This window comes from Equus asinus, chromosome 6 (assembly GCF_041296235.1).
Source record: "Equus asinus isolate D_3611 breed Donkey chromosome 6, EquAss-T2T_v2, whole genome shotgun sequence".
Classification (NCBI taxonomy): domain Eukaryota; kingdom Metazoa; phylum Chordata; class Mammalia; order Perissodactyla; family Equidae; genus Equus; species Equus asinus.
Window position 1 is genome coordinate 51,713,207 of NC_091795.1, and position 14,717 is coordinate 51,727,923.

Consider the following 14,717-nt stretch of genomic DNA (forward strand, 5'->3'; position numbering starts at 1 on the left):
CTTGCCATGTGCCAGGAACTATTCTTGGTGTTGGGCATATAGTGATGATCAAAGCATTCAAAAAAATCTCTGCTCTGTGGCTCCCATTCTAGCTGGAAAGAGAGACAGATAGTAAATGATGAATAAACATGTGAATTATGAAGTGTGTCAGAAGATGGTCAAACTGCTTTGGAGAAAAATTAGGTGGGGACGAGGGACAGGGAATTTGTGGTGGGCACACTTTAAATAGGATGACTAGGGATGGCGCCACCACCCAGAAGCAAAGGCTCCAAGGCGTGAGACCATTGGCTGTGTGGATTTCTGGGGGAAGAGGGGTCCATTTGCTCTTTGCTCTATAGCGGATGCAGACGCCTGCATACAATCTGCCTGGCTGTTGGAGGAGAAGTGAGGGGCCCTGCAGTTAGAGTGGAAGGAGTAAAGGAGGTGGGTTGGAGCTGAAGTCCCAGGGAGAGGAGACCAGCACCTTGTAGGCCATTGTGAGGACCTTGGCTTTGACTTCAAGTGAGATGGAAGCTAATGGAGGAGTGGCATCATGGGTCTTAGGTTTCCAGAAGGTCACTTTGGCTGCTTTTTGAGACTTCAGTGTGGGGTGGTGGGGCAGAAGCAGTCAGAGGCTGTGGCCAAAATCCAGGCAAGATGATGGCAGCTTGGACCAGGGTGACGGGGATGTGAGAAGGGGCTGGATTGTCTTGTTTTGAAGGTAAAACCAACAGGATTTGCTGATAGATTGGATGTGGGGTATGAGAGTGAGAGAGGAGTCAAGGTGGACCTTAGGATGTTTGACTTGGTGACTGGAAGGATGGAGTTGCTCTTTACTGGGATGGGAAAGGCATTGAGAGGATGGAGTGCTCAGCCCAAGCTGCTGGGCCCCTCCTCCCTCTCCTCCCCCTCCTCCTCTGCTTAGGGCTATGGGTGGCTGTTAGATTGCCCTGGTTCAGGAAGGATTGGGAGGGAAGGGCACGTGGTCCTCATAGGCAGTTAGGAGAGCTCCAGTAGTCTGCTTGTAGCTAAGATGACTTAAGTCAAACTCTAATTTACAATTCTTTAGAGAAGGTGTTTTTCTGAACCGTTTTATTGTTTCCTTCTCTACTGTTCTTTAGCTACCGAAGACACCTCGATCTTTTGACTCAGGAATATCTGCTTTGTTTCTTGCATTTCTTTCCTTCAGCTTGTTTTCTCAGAGCTCAGGGAGACCATCAGGGGCTGCTGGTGAACCATGGGATTTGGAAATGGATATACAAGCTGCATCTTTTCCTGGACTTCACCCTCTCCGGGTGCCTGAGGCTCCTCAGGAATCCACTGCCACTATGTCTTATACCTTCGAAGAGCCGTTTCCTGAAGACGTCCCTGTGGCTCTGCTGTGCCCAGATCTGCCGGTCAGCCTGGGGTTTGGAATTTCTGATGGAAATCGTTGTCCTCCTCCTCCCTTTCCCCATTCCTGGAAAGAGCTTGGCTGGCAGATAGAGTGTTTTTCCTTGAAAGGAGAGTGGAGAGCCCTCTAATGGAAAAGTGAAATAATTCTTGGAATCCTCGTAACACCCAAGCCAGCCAAAGCTGAGACCAAATAAATTATTTGGGGTAATTTGCAAGGGCCTGAATCAAACAAATTGCTTTCTTGCCCTGACCTCAGCTTGAGTCTTTAGACCAGAAGCTGATGATTTTAGGAGTCTGATGAGAAACAGGAGTCAGCGTTTCTGTCTGAGCCACTTTTGTATTCAGGGGGTTGTCTAGGTTTTAGGCTCACAGGTGAACATCTTTTGCCCACAACAGTTTCCTTATCATAGGAGGAGATCCTTCGTCCTCAATCTCAAAAAAGACCTTGAATAGCAGTGCTTAGAGCACGGCTTTAAGATCCCTCAAGTTAGGCCTCAGGTTTTTTTTCTCTCTCTATGGTGCTCACTTTGCCACATGTAGAACAAATTATTCTGGAATCATAGGTGATCCAAGGAAGGGCCCGTAGAGGAGTCTAGGCTGCCAGCTCAGAGGTCCAGCCTTGTTGTGGACGAGACCCTCAGGGAAATCCGCAGGCTTCCTGCCATTCCCACGTCCCAGCTGTGTCAGCAGCCTCTTCCTGAACCAGGCTGAGACCCTTCCTGACGTCTTCATTCTCACAGCCACACCCCTCCTCCACCAGTTTGCCAAAGTGCCTGAGACCAGTATCCGTCTTTTGCCCACCAATCGTGTCTTTCCCATCCTGGAGGAAAACAAAGTCTTCTTCAGAAAGGGAAGAGTCCGACACAGTTTCACATTGGCTGTTCCATAACCTTACAGCTGCATTCCTTTAAAAATATGTCTTAGGTGGACCGGGCCCCATGTTCGAGTGCTTAAGTGCAAGCGGTCTGCTTTGGTGGCTCAGGATTTCACTGGTTTGGATCCTGGGCAGGGACCTAGCATCACCCCTCATCAGGCCATGCTGAGGTGGCGTCCCACATACAACCAGAAGGAACTACAACCAAAATATACAGCTATGTACTGGGGGGCTTTGGGGAGAAGAAGAAGAAGAGAAGATTGGCAACAGATGTTAGCTCAGGTGCCAGTCTTTAAAAAAAAGTGGCTTGGGGATGTTTGTCTCACAGCAACTGGCAACCTCCCTGTTTTTGTAGATGTCAGACTCAGTGACTATAGGGAGATGGGCCTAGGGGGCAATTCCCTGTCCCCCAAGAAGCTTTTCTCTGGCTCCCCTTTTACATCAAGCCTTCTCCACCACGTTCTAGAGCAAGTGCCGCCAGTTGGAGTTTCCTTCTATTTATTTACATAATTTTTTGTAGTTGTTGTGTGGGGGAGGGGTAGACCACTCTGGGCGGTCAGCCTTTTAGGTCACCTCGTTGAGATGAATAACTACTTAGCTGTTGCTCAACTACTTTTGTTTGTGAAATAAAGGGCAGTAAGCACCATGACAGGAGAGAATTTCGGGTTTATTGTGATTTCTTTTTTTGTGTTTGCATCTGTCCTGCTCCGTTAGGGCATTACCCGTCACCCCATAGGAACCAGCAGCGAAGACCATATGATTTTAAAGCTTTAGAAATCTGCGTGTGTAATATGTCTTTTGTGAAATTCTTTTTTTGTTTTTGTTCTTTTGCTTTAGAAACTGTAATAATAATCCATCCTAATTATCCCATAGTATGCTGTCCTTTGTTACCGGAGCGCTGGATTAGTGTGAAAACGTGTCCTGTATACAGTTCCAACAGCTTGATTTTGCTTCTTCCTCCCCGCTCTGCCCCGCCTTTTCTGTCTTGTGCTACTTGGAAGACAATTTCCACATTTCTGCCATATGTCTTAGAAAAGCTCAGGACTCAGAGGCAGTAGCAGACTTAGGACAGCGAGCTCAGTTCGGGTGGGGAGGCGGCCCCGCACACCAGGGACTGTTATGCAGACGGCGAGCTGTTGAAACAGCTGCATTTGGAAATGGTGCTTCCCCTTGCCTGCCCTCTTTTCTTGAGAGACTCCAAAACACCTGAAAATGCAAAAGCACTTCACCAGGTTTTAACTTTTCTGGCTCGTACAGAAGCCGCTTCAAATCAACAAGAGCACAGCAGTCTTCGTACTTTTTGCACGCGTTTTTCCAGCTTTTCAAGAAAGACAAGTCCTTTCTTTTCTTTTATTCTCTTTCTTTTTCTTCCTTCCTTCTTTTCTTCCTTCCTTTTTTCTTCTTTTTTTTTGGTGCCTTGTTTTGCATTCTGCTGAACTGGAAGAGCATTTAATCCTTGGCCTCCTGTCTGTTGAGATATTATGTTTTTTTAATAGTGCTTGTTTATGACTAAGGTCAAAGGCAGTATTTCAGAACAAAAATTAGAGTTAGTTCATAATTGAGTACATATGTATGTAACTGTTTATTTTTATAGTTTGCTAATTTATTTTTAAACAGCTCAGTTATGCCAACATGTTTATAGCTCTGTTCATCTCATGCCTTACCAGTCGGGGTGTTAAAAGGCACATGCTTTTCAATAGTTTGGATCCCAAGTTAAATTAGATAATGCCATCAGGTAGCAATTTAATTACATTAGTTGAATGTTTAGGCGGAAAGGTAGTTTTGCAGAGGCTATAATGAAATAACATTTATAAGTACATGTGTATAAATCTCAGCATTATAGACATTATTCGAGGTTGCCGACAGAAAAAGGGATGTATGTCAGGCCTTTAGAAGGAAACGTGAGGGGGGCTCCCTTGTCAGTGGTAAATGCTGCCTCGGCAATTTAGGAGGCTGCTGGGCATGGCCATTTTGCTTCATGAGCTGTCTTATCACTAGTGCTTCGAGCAGACACACACAAAGGCACTGGGGTGCGTTTTGCATAGCCAGGACTTTCCTGGGAGGCAGCATGCCAGCTCGTGCTGGCTCACTGAGCCTGAAAAGGCCAGACACCGTCTCGTGAGGTCTTTGTCACCTTGGAGGGCCGAAGCTTGGCACCCTTGGCTTTATCTCCATGGCACTCCAAGCCAGCCTTGTCTGGAATTGGAGGAGGGCTGCCTCAGGGTTCCAAGGCATGTTGCAGAGCAGGGTGGAAGCCACTGGTGGAGCCCTAGGGCATAAGATGTGGCAAGACAGCCCACAGCTCTTGCCTGTGAAGGTGACTTCCTCTGTTGCTGAGGGAGTTCAGCAAGGGGCCGAGCCCCAGCCCATGGTCAGCTGCCTTCCGTCCATGCCCTCAGACAAAAACGGGAGCACCAGCCTTTGGCTAATAGAACAAGCTATTTGGGGCCCAGGTGTTCTTTCCCACCTTTCTGTGATTTAGTGAGGTGGGTGTCAAATGATGGCTAGCAAAAAGGGATCTTTAGGTGTGCTAACACAGATCCTTTGCTGTGAGTCATTCGCTGTCTTCTGACACCATCTGGTTTCACCCGGGCTGCAAAGCCTAGTGCAGTGTCCGTACCCTGCAACCTTATGTGGGTTATTTACCAAATGCCACCGCACCTCCTCCACAGTGTCTGGCAGATGAATCAGGTGGGTCTGCTGTCGCTCCTGGTGTTGGCTGGATGTGGATTTTTCTGACCATCATTTTTTGACCCTTCCTCGGGTCATGTTGTTCCTGGCGATCCCTGTAATTGGCCCTTCCCCGTTAGAAGTCAGCCATGAATGACTTCATCTAAAATTAAAGACCCAGATGGAGGATTATCCATGCTTGTCACAGAGTGGCCACCTTGTGTCCCCTCCCTCTGGGAGGTGGAGGTGGGCGGGAGGGGCTGTTAGTTCACAACACTCTTGCCTTGGTGGCCCGAAGGTCTCTGTTCCTTGGAAGAGAGCTGAGGGAGCTGGAAGGAAGGGTGGGGAGGTGTGTGCCTTGGGGGAAGGAGGCCTGCTGGTTGGGACAAGAAGGTAAAGGAGAGTTGGTTTGGCCCCCACGGGAGGGACGGAAAGCTCTCGTTCCCGGCGTGGCTGCAGTGTTTGTCCAGCTGAAAGCAGCCCCCTCAGCTGACTACCTGATGAGTGATTTTCCCCAAGCTGACGGCTGCTCCAATACATTTCACCTACAAGTCCTGACAAAGTGGTGTGTTCTTTTGGGGCTGTTATTACTGCAGCAGGCATTTGGAAGAATCTGGAAGAATGGGGCTCCAAAGGACGACCTTGCAACAATTTCTGAGTATCGGTTACTTCCCTTCTTGCCAACTCTCAGCTTTTTTTGGTTTATGAAAAATGGGGCCCATCCCTTTCAGACATCCATTGTGCTATTAATAATGAGGACAGAAATAAAATCATGGTGTGCTTTTATGGTTCCTGAATAAGCCTTTTGATGAGCATCCTCAGATTTGAGCCATACCTCCTAAGCCCAGAGAGGTTAAGGGGCACATCTGGTCTCACACAGCTCCAGGATAGACTTAGAATTCGGACCCAGGATTCCTCGTTCCTGGTCCTCCACCTGTTCCTCAGCCCGCCTGCAGACATTCGGGCCTGCAGAAGGCTGGGTTTGGGGGTAAGATCTGTTTGAAGAGTTTGGAGTGGGAAGTCGGTGGGAGTGCTCGCTGGTGGGAGTGCTCGCTGGTGGGGGAGGCAGGTATAGGAATTACTTTGATCTTTGAGGGTTGGCAGGGACAGAAATGTGCCTGACATTCAACCTTTCTATATAACTTCAAGAATTTATTGCCATAGTCCCTAAGCACCGGGGAATGTTAATGTGGAGAAGCTGCTCAGGTACATTGGCAGGTGAGCGGCAGGACCTGTTTCTTGGGCTTCTTCCTGACTCCCTGCGATGCTGAGAGAAGGCTCTGAGGAGGAGAGTCTGGGGAGACGGCCACCGAGTTGGTTGTTTCAGCACACACTTGGCCTTCTGTTTGCATTTCGCTTTAGCCTTGACTTTTCCTGGGTTCCAGGACGCTGAGCTTCCATTTCAAGGAGAACATTAGTGTAAATATAAAAACCGCAGGTAGTCAGAGATTGACTTGTTTGTGCTATTGTACCTTCCTCTTTGGAAGAGCGGGCTGGCAGGTGGAAGGCTCAAGTGTGTGTAATATTCTGGTATTCAGATCGGTGACCTCCTCTACCTTTGCAGTGGGCGACTGGGCTGGGTGAAGCCCTGTGGCGACTTAGGAAGGGAAGGGGGGACCCAGAGAGACCTCTGGAAGACAATGCAACTTCATCATCAATCCTGTACGTGTGCCAGCAGGCAGCTGTGCATGGATGGCTGGGGAAACCACTGTGTGATGTGAGTGTCCAGCCCTGCTCTCGTGCAAAGGCTCAGTGGGCATCTCTGTCTTGGGTTGGGATATCCTGCAAGGAAGTGTGAGTTGAGAGGAGCCCAGGATCCTGTGCCCCATGGGCGGTGTAGGCTGAATGGTCCTTTCCACAGAATGTGCCACCAAAGTCGTGATTTCTTCCAACAGGCAGTGGGAAAGGCAGCGTTTGGGCTGGTTGGGCCTTAACACTCAGTGCCTTTCATTTCCCTCCTTCCTTCCTTCTTTCTTTCCATCCTTCCTTTTTTTGGCTCGATTGGGCCTTGACACTCAGTATCTTCCATTCCCTCCCTCCCTTCCTTTCTTCCTTCCTTTTTCTTTTTGAATCAATAAGCAGTCGATAATCAGTTTTCAGAAGGTTTAGATGAATGCAAATTATTGTTTAACTTTTAAAAAACTTTACAAAAAGAATTAAACTTTGACAAAAGATCCAGAATACTGTCCCTCTCAATGGGTGTTGGGTTTGTATCTTGTCTCCCAGATCTTCTAAACAGGTTAAATTCGCCCTCACAAAATGTCACATTTTCCTGGCAGAGCCGTCTGGGTATTCGATGAAGTCTTTTCACCTGGGTAGGAACTGCTGGGTGTGGAAACCACCAATTGTAAACCCTGAAACAGCCACTGGTGTGGGGACTTGGCTAGCACTGAGACAGACGTGAGCTCCACAGATGCTTTCCCGCCTTGGGCAGTGCATGGGCAGTCTAACTGGGAGGCGGGAGCCTTATGCCCCGTCCTGGGAATAGGTGGAGATGAAGGTACACAGGAATTTGTTATGGTCTCAAAAGAAGCCAGAGCCTGCTGTCTCCCAGGGAGAAGTCTGAGTCCTGGAACGCCTGCCCAGGCTCCTGTGAGTGGCGTGGGTGACTGCTTTAATAAGAAGTCAGAATCCATGGAGAAGTGAGGTTCCTTTGCAACTGCCCCCTCTTTCTGTCTTGGGTCTCCCGGTTGGACTCAGTCTGTCCTGCTACCTGCTTGCAGTTGGCTGAGGCTTCAGAATGGGGCCACTATGATCTGAAGTGATGTGGCCACTCCCTCTTGGGACAGGGGGTGACCTGGTTTGGAGGAGGTGGCCCCTTCCCCTGGTCCCCCACCCCCCAGGCAGATGCAGTGAGTGGCTCTGGGCCTCCTCCCTTCCCCACAGATACCTTCATGCCTGGCTTTGATCCTTATTTTAAACAAATTCCATGTGTGTTAGGATGACAGACGCATTGGTTTTGCTCCAAGCAAGTAGCTGTCCACCCTGGGTCCTAAAGACAGGTAGGGTTTGGAAGAGAGTAAGCATTGTCTCCCTGTTTCTTCTGGGAGCCCCAGATGGACCAGTGCTCTCTCTCTGTGTCTCGCTTATGCCTTCCCTGTCTCATTTTACCGATAAGAAACTTGACTCTCTTAGAGATTAAGTGCCTCCTCCTGGTCACATAGCTTCTTAGTGACGGGACTAGAATTTATGTTGTTTGGTTACCAGTGGAGGGCTTTCCTGCTCTACTTTATTACCACGAACAGAGCTAAATTTGGTGGGGTTTTTTATTGGTATTTTCCTAAACACACATTTTATTATAAGAAAGCATGGGATTGGGTGTGAATAATACTTTTTGAAGTAGGAGGAAGATAAGGGGAGGGAGCCGACTGGGGACAATTCCGGAGCAATACATGAGAGCCAGGAGTTGAAGGTACAAAGTGTGTGATGGCAGAGCACAAATATGTGCTAGCAAGAACCACTGTGCTACCCTTCTGAATTCCGCAAGAAGCTACTCCGTCTGTGTGATTTCATTAGGCCGAGACTTTTTCCAAGGGTTTATTTTTCCGTTTGCTCACAGCCCGTAGCAGAGAGCCAGGGAGGGAAGCCAACACGTTCGCGCTATTTACCTACTCTCTGACTTTGGAACTCTGCAAGTTGGCTGCGTGTCGCTTTGTTTCGCCGACTTTTACAAATCAGGACAATAAACTGTGAGCCCATCAGCTCGCTTCAAGGAACCTGATGTCTGACTGTTGCTCTGATAAACGTCTGTACAAATATTTCTATGATTCTGCTAGTCTTGAGTTGCGTTGTTACGAGATGCAGAGCTGTCAGGTTTCCAGGACTCCTAGAGGTCAGTCTTCTCCGTGGAGGGAGGATTAGTTTCGATCTGGCCTTTCCTCCCTGAAACCTTGTGATTCTGAGATTTCTCCTAATGCAACACAAGCTGTGTAGAAAGAAACTTAGTATTACCTTAGTTACGTTCACGAGTAACGTAACCAGAAGAGGCCATTCTGGAACGCAGAGGGGCTGGTTTAACTTCTCTTCTTGAATTTTCATGTGAGATGAGCACCTTGCTGTAATTAAGGAAGCAATGTAGTGCTTTTGTAAAGGCCTTTATGGCTTGCCACTCAGGTGAGCACCCGAAAGAGAGCTTATAAACCTTTTGGAAGTGAGTAATCCTGTTACGAAAAGGTCCTTCATTTCCTTGAAGAATGTGGCGTCCTGGGACCCTTCCACGTCTATCTACAGAGCGTCTATCTACAGAGCGTTAAGGAAGAGAGCCGCTAAGCTGGGGGCTCCTCGAGGGCAAGGAATGAGGCTCATGTACTTTGTTCTCCCGCCACTAACAACACATTTGGAACAAATGAAAGAAAGTGGTTGCCATTGAATATCAAGTGGAATGAAGGTAGCATTTCTGGAACGATGGTGTAAGTGTAAAATTGGGTATTTACTGACACTGTTCCAGACACAGGTCTTGTTTTGGAAGATGCGCCAAAGGCGTCCCGTTTGGGAGGGGCTTGTGTGGTGGCGGGAGACCTCTCTTGCTGTTGTGGTCAGCTGTGACCAGGCCCAGCAGTTAAGGTTTTTCCCATGTTACAGATGAGGAAATGAAGCCCCAGCAGTGCTTGTGAGCCCACCCAGCAAGGTTACTGTGAAGCACCCGCTCTGGGCTGGGTGCTTCGCAGACACTATTTTAATCAGTTTCCACAGCAACCCTGGGAGGCTGGCCATACAGTATTGTCATGCACATTTTACTGATGAAAAAATTAAGGCTCAGAGAGAGCTTAAAGAGCTGCTCTGGGTTGCACAGCCAGGAAGTGGTAGCAGGTGAAGATTCTAGAATCTGATTTGGGAGCCTGAGTGCTCACCCTACTGACCCGCCACTGCTTGGACTCATGTGCCCCCCTCTGAGCTCTGGGTTTGATGTTCCAGGCCCATCAACTTACAGCTCCACTGCTGCTGGCAGGTGCTGTCTCCAGAGATAGCAACCGCCAGCATGGCTCTGGACCTGGTCCTGAGGGTTGGGAGAAGTGGGGTGCCCTTAGGATGCCTAGTCCTTTCTACTCTTCCCCCATCTTTTCACAGGGCCTCACCATCCTTCTCTAGCACAGAGACTGTCCGCCTGGCTCTTGGGTAGGCCACCTGCTCCGATGTGCATTCCTGCCAGGGATTATTTCTCTGGCCACTCCCCACCCAGCTCTGAAGGCATGTCTGTCAGCCTGAAGGGGTGCGGTTCACTGGGCGGAGGAGTCACAGGCCACCTGGCCTCAGGGAACTGGGCCCAGGGAACCTCACCGGCCCCCTTCCTTCTTCCAGCCTGGGCTAGACTTGGGGATTTTCCCTCTCAGGACCACGTCTCTCACACACAGCCCCTCTGCTGCCTCAGCAGCCACCCCAGACCTTTCTGGGCCTCTGGGTTTTCCATCTCGAGCAGAGCGGCAAGACTGTGGGAGTCCCAACCCTCAGTGCCCTGGGCATAGCCCTGACATGCAATCGCTCTGGCAAGCAGCCTCAGGCAGGTCTGGGCAGAGGACGGAAAAGAGGAGAAGGAGCAAGGAGAGCTGCAGCAGACCAGACGAGAGACAAAAGCCAGCTAAACAGCCTGGCAGTGGGGTGGGTGCCCGGCTGGAGGGGTGGCCCGCGCTGGCCGGCCCTGGGAGGAGTCAGGCTGGTGACTGCTCTCTCAGAGTCTTCGTCCTGCTGGAGGCCGGCCAGCTGCTGGAGCTGTGTGTGGGGCCATGAACACAGGGTCTTGAAGTCTTGAAGGCTTCGGGTTGGGAGGAGGAGGAGGGGGAGAGCTGAGATGGCAGAACACCAAACAGCTTCCGCATCTGTCTCCCGCACCCCGGCACACACACCATGGCCCAGCCGTTGCCCCCAGAGCTGTTTCACAGCAGTCACCCCTCTCAAGGCTGAGCAGTGTTCTTCACTACAGTCCACACTTTGGTCCTGGGGGCTCCTGGTGCCTGTGGCTCACTGACACCTGTACCTGGGGCTGGTGGTAGTGCAGGGCAGGTGGCAAACATTGTCTTGAGAAGGCAGCACTTTGGAGGAGCTTGGGCTCTAAAGCTGGGTACATTTGAGTTCCTTCGCTAGCTGGCTGGGTGGCCTGAAACAAGGTGATCAACCTCATTGAGCCTCAGGCTCCTCGTCTGTAAAATGGGGTTAATGACCTTTCCTGTCCACTGGGAAGAAATGTGCCGCTTGCCTCTCACTCAGAGGTGTGATAGAGTGTGCCTCTTCTCCAGGGGTGTTGTTCTGGAAGGCGTAAGGCATGGTGGTCTTTTGACTTCAGCTCAAGCACTGTGAGCTGGAAGTGAGTGGCAGGGGACGAGGTATGCCAGGCTCCTGACGGCCCGCTGAAGGGTGCTGTCAGCTGACCTTGCACAGCACGCGTGGCTGGCCTGAGCTCCCCTGGCTTCCCCAGGTCTGTGGCCAGAAATGTTCTCCAGCTCATTGGCTTGGGTCCAAAGATGGGAGAAGATAATGGGAGCCCTAGAACCTGGGTTCCTGGGGACATGCCGTCGGGTCCTCTCCCAGAAAAGGCAATGACAATGGTTTGTTGCTGTAGTGTTCTTCCCTTTTGATGCCCATGTGCAGAGAGTCAGCGGAAGGGAAAATGGGGAAGAGACACTGCCCCTACCTCACACCCCGCACCCTAGCTGCTTCCTGTTCTGTTAGAGAAATGTAGTTTCTGCATGAGTTGGACAATCATCTGATTTTGATCAAGGTTTATGGGTGATTCAAATGTATGTATAAGGTACATATGTATTAGTACATAAATCCAAGAGGCTTCCCTTAGCAACAAAGTCTCCAGGCTCCTTGGAGAATCAGCCTGGCAAACAATGGGGTGGGTCTGGGATGCCCTTGGACCTGCAGATGGTTTCAGTGGCCCCACTGGCTTCTGGCCTCCTTCCCTCTTTCCTGATCATACATGAGTAGGTCAGATCATCCTGCTCACTTTTCTTCAGCACACTAAACCTATTTATATTTAAATTTTAAAAGCAAATGCAGGTGCCAGAGGTGGCTATGTTATGAATGTCTCAGGCCACTTCTAGGAAGGGAAGTGGGTATGGGGCAGCCCAGTTCTTTGTGGTGCTTTCCTGGTACCAGGATGATGCAATGCTTGGAGGCTGTCTCCCCCCACCTCCTCAGGGCACACCCTGCAACCTTGTAGGGACCCCTGTGTCCAGCACAACCTGGGTGTGCATCTTATGTGCTTGGTCGGTGCTGATAGGGGTCATCGGTGGGGAGGAGTTCTCCTCGGAGCACACTGCCGCACGTCCTGTGAGCTGTCCCTGAGGCTGTGCCCACCCTGCAATGTCCAGGGCCTCTTCTGCCAGGGCCTGCTGGTTATCACTGTGGGCATTATCTCCATGCACCACCTCTGCACCCTGGGCTGTGGTGTCCCCTTGAAGAGCCACACACCCATCTACCCAGAAGCCCTTCTTGCTTGGAGTCTGACCCAATCCCCCTCACCTTTCTCCACGGACTTTGACTCACCCCAGCTTTCTCAGAGCAATGTTCTTCCCCAAAAGACCAGACCTGGCTCTCTACGGGCTGCCCAAGGGTCCCCCAGTCCCTCACCTCCTTGGGCCTGCTGGGTTTTGTGCCCAGCAATCTCTGCAACACCCAGCCCTTTGTGGGTTCTCATGGTGGCCTTGGCTGATGATGTGGTTTCATTTAGGACTATGCAAAGGGCTCTTTTGAGCATTTCTCTAATAGATTGTTGTCACGTCATTGGCAAAGGGAGAAATGGGACAAAAGAGGCCACGGAGTCCTTGGGGGAGATGTGTGCTGAAGACAAGGTGGTAGCACAGAGAAGGGGGCAGCAGAGGACTAGTCTGGAAGACCTCTGAAGGAAGGGAAGTTGTTAAATTGCTCGTAAGCTGCAAAGTGCCATTCAGTGGAAGCTATTATTATTATCATCATCATAATGGTCATTATCGTCACCATTATAGGATATGGCAACGAGGTAGGTGGTAACTGGTGAGCACTGATGGAGTTTCCAGCTGATTCCTGATTTTCAAGGCCATGAATTTGTCTACCTGGAACATTCCAATTCAGTTCAAGAGCTGGGGTTTGAGTCTAGACTTCAAAGCTCTCTGTTAGTGCCCTGGCTTAGTAAATTAAGGGCTAGTTTCTAGAGTTTGACTTGAAGACAACTTATATATCTACAAATACTAGTTATCTGTATTGTGAAAAATATGAATTTATCAACAGAGCCACAGAAAGGTGATGCTTCATTTCGCAAAAGATTTTTTTTTCACTTTACAGAAGGATCCACAGTGGTATTCCTTTTCGATGGAATGTTTCCCTAGCCCCATAAGTGTTTACAGGTCATTAACTACTCCGTGGAGGGACTTTGGTAGAGAAAAGGGAGGCAACAAAGAAATAGCCTCACAGCTCTAGCTCAGAGGATGCTAGTTAAAGAGAATTAGAATCTGTCGGCCAACAGGTGTCTGCTAAGCACTCTGTGTGCTCAGTGCTGGGAGAGAGGTAGGGAGCGAGCTTCCTTCCCTCTGAGAACTTACAGTCCCTTTGGAATCAGCATTTCTCTTGAAGTAATTGTGAAGACAGTATCGTGAAGTCAGAAATTAAGGGCTAAGTTGTGTTCACTCATCTCTTATGATTGTTGAGGGAGAATGGGCCCTGCTTTACAAAAATTCAGTTTACATACTGCTTTTCAGGAATGCTGCTACTGCATCCAGTGAGGGAGGGTCGAGGAAGGAGTTGGCCTAAGCCTCCTTTTGGGAGCACTGAGAGAGCTCAGGATGGAATGCGGAGGGTTGAATTTAATTCTCTGTCATTAGGTTTTATACTCCAGAAGTGGCCCAGGCCCCTAATGGCTGCTGGGAGAGAGAAGTTGGGGGGGAGAGAGGGTTGTACAAGACAGGAGAGATGTACTTGTCAGACTCTTTCAGAAGAGGTAACTGGCTCAAATCTCTGTCTCGAACCAGTGGCCAAGTGGAAGATGGACGTCGCCCTTCTCTCTTCCTGCTCTCCTGGCTGCTGCTCTGAGTTTACTTTTGCTGTATGTCCAGAGGTGACCAGAGGACAATGGCAGACCTATGATCAGACAGTCAGCACCAGTCTGCCTCTGCCTGGTAAATGGTTTCAAAAAGCTCCTGGTTCTGGCCTGGACACCTGCCTCAGAAGACCAGTCATTGCCCTTTAGGAACACCTTTGGGATGCTCAGCCCTTGTCCTTTCCCCCTGCTCTGGCAGCCTGCACCACATTCCCAGGCAAGGCATTCTGCAGATGCGTTTATTGGACTTTGCTTGTATAGGTCATAATTTGTTTTTCTGGCTTCCAGGGACCCACCCTTGTCCTAGTATCCTGGGATTCCATGAGCAAGTCCGTGTTCTCCTCATCCATCTCCTCTGTACATGCAGCGCTATCAGCCATCTCCCCTCCTGTACTCCTGAACGCCTTCCTTATCAATTGAGTTTTCACAGATGAGGGTGGCTTGGCCCCCTTCTTTTTAGTTTGCTCCCCCCTTTTCTGGCAGTCTTTCTGTAGTATGTTTCTTAGGTGTTTTAAAAAATATTCTAAGAAGAATGAAAACATTGTTGTGATTTAGAGACTCTCAGAAACGGCAGCATCGTTTAGAGCCTGGAGTCACACTTTGCCCTAGACATGCCATCTCTGCCCCAGGCTCCCACGGTGGCAGGGGGTTTGGGTTGGAGGAGGAGTGTTGAATTGCCCGTCTCTGAACCAGAAGGGAATTGGGGTTTGCCAACCCCCTTTTATGTACATATGCAGATTGAGGGTCCCTTTCGAACATTTTGACTTTCAAGGAAACCGCAGGGACCAC

The 14,717-nt window shown here is 49.7% G+C and overlaps 1 protein-coding gene across 16 annotated transcripts in view; it reads left to right on the forward strand.

The window, feature by feature from the left end:
• The window catches only part of BCL11A (BCL11 transcription factor A), a 97,899-nt gene that overhangs the window by 42,247 nt on the left and 40,935 nt on the right, over window positions 1-14,717 (forward strand). The window contains exon 1 of one of the 16 annotated variants that reach the window (XM_070512059.1): window positions 1,335-1,376. The exons of the other annotated variants lie outside the window; for them this stretch is intronic. The gene's annotated coding sequence lies outside the window, so the exon portion shown is untranslated. Of the gene's footprint in view, window positions 1-1,334; window positions 1,377-14,717 lie in introns of those variants that run through there. 16 annotated transcript variants of the gene reach the window in all.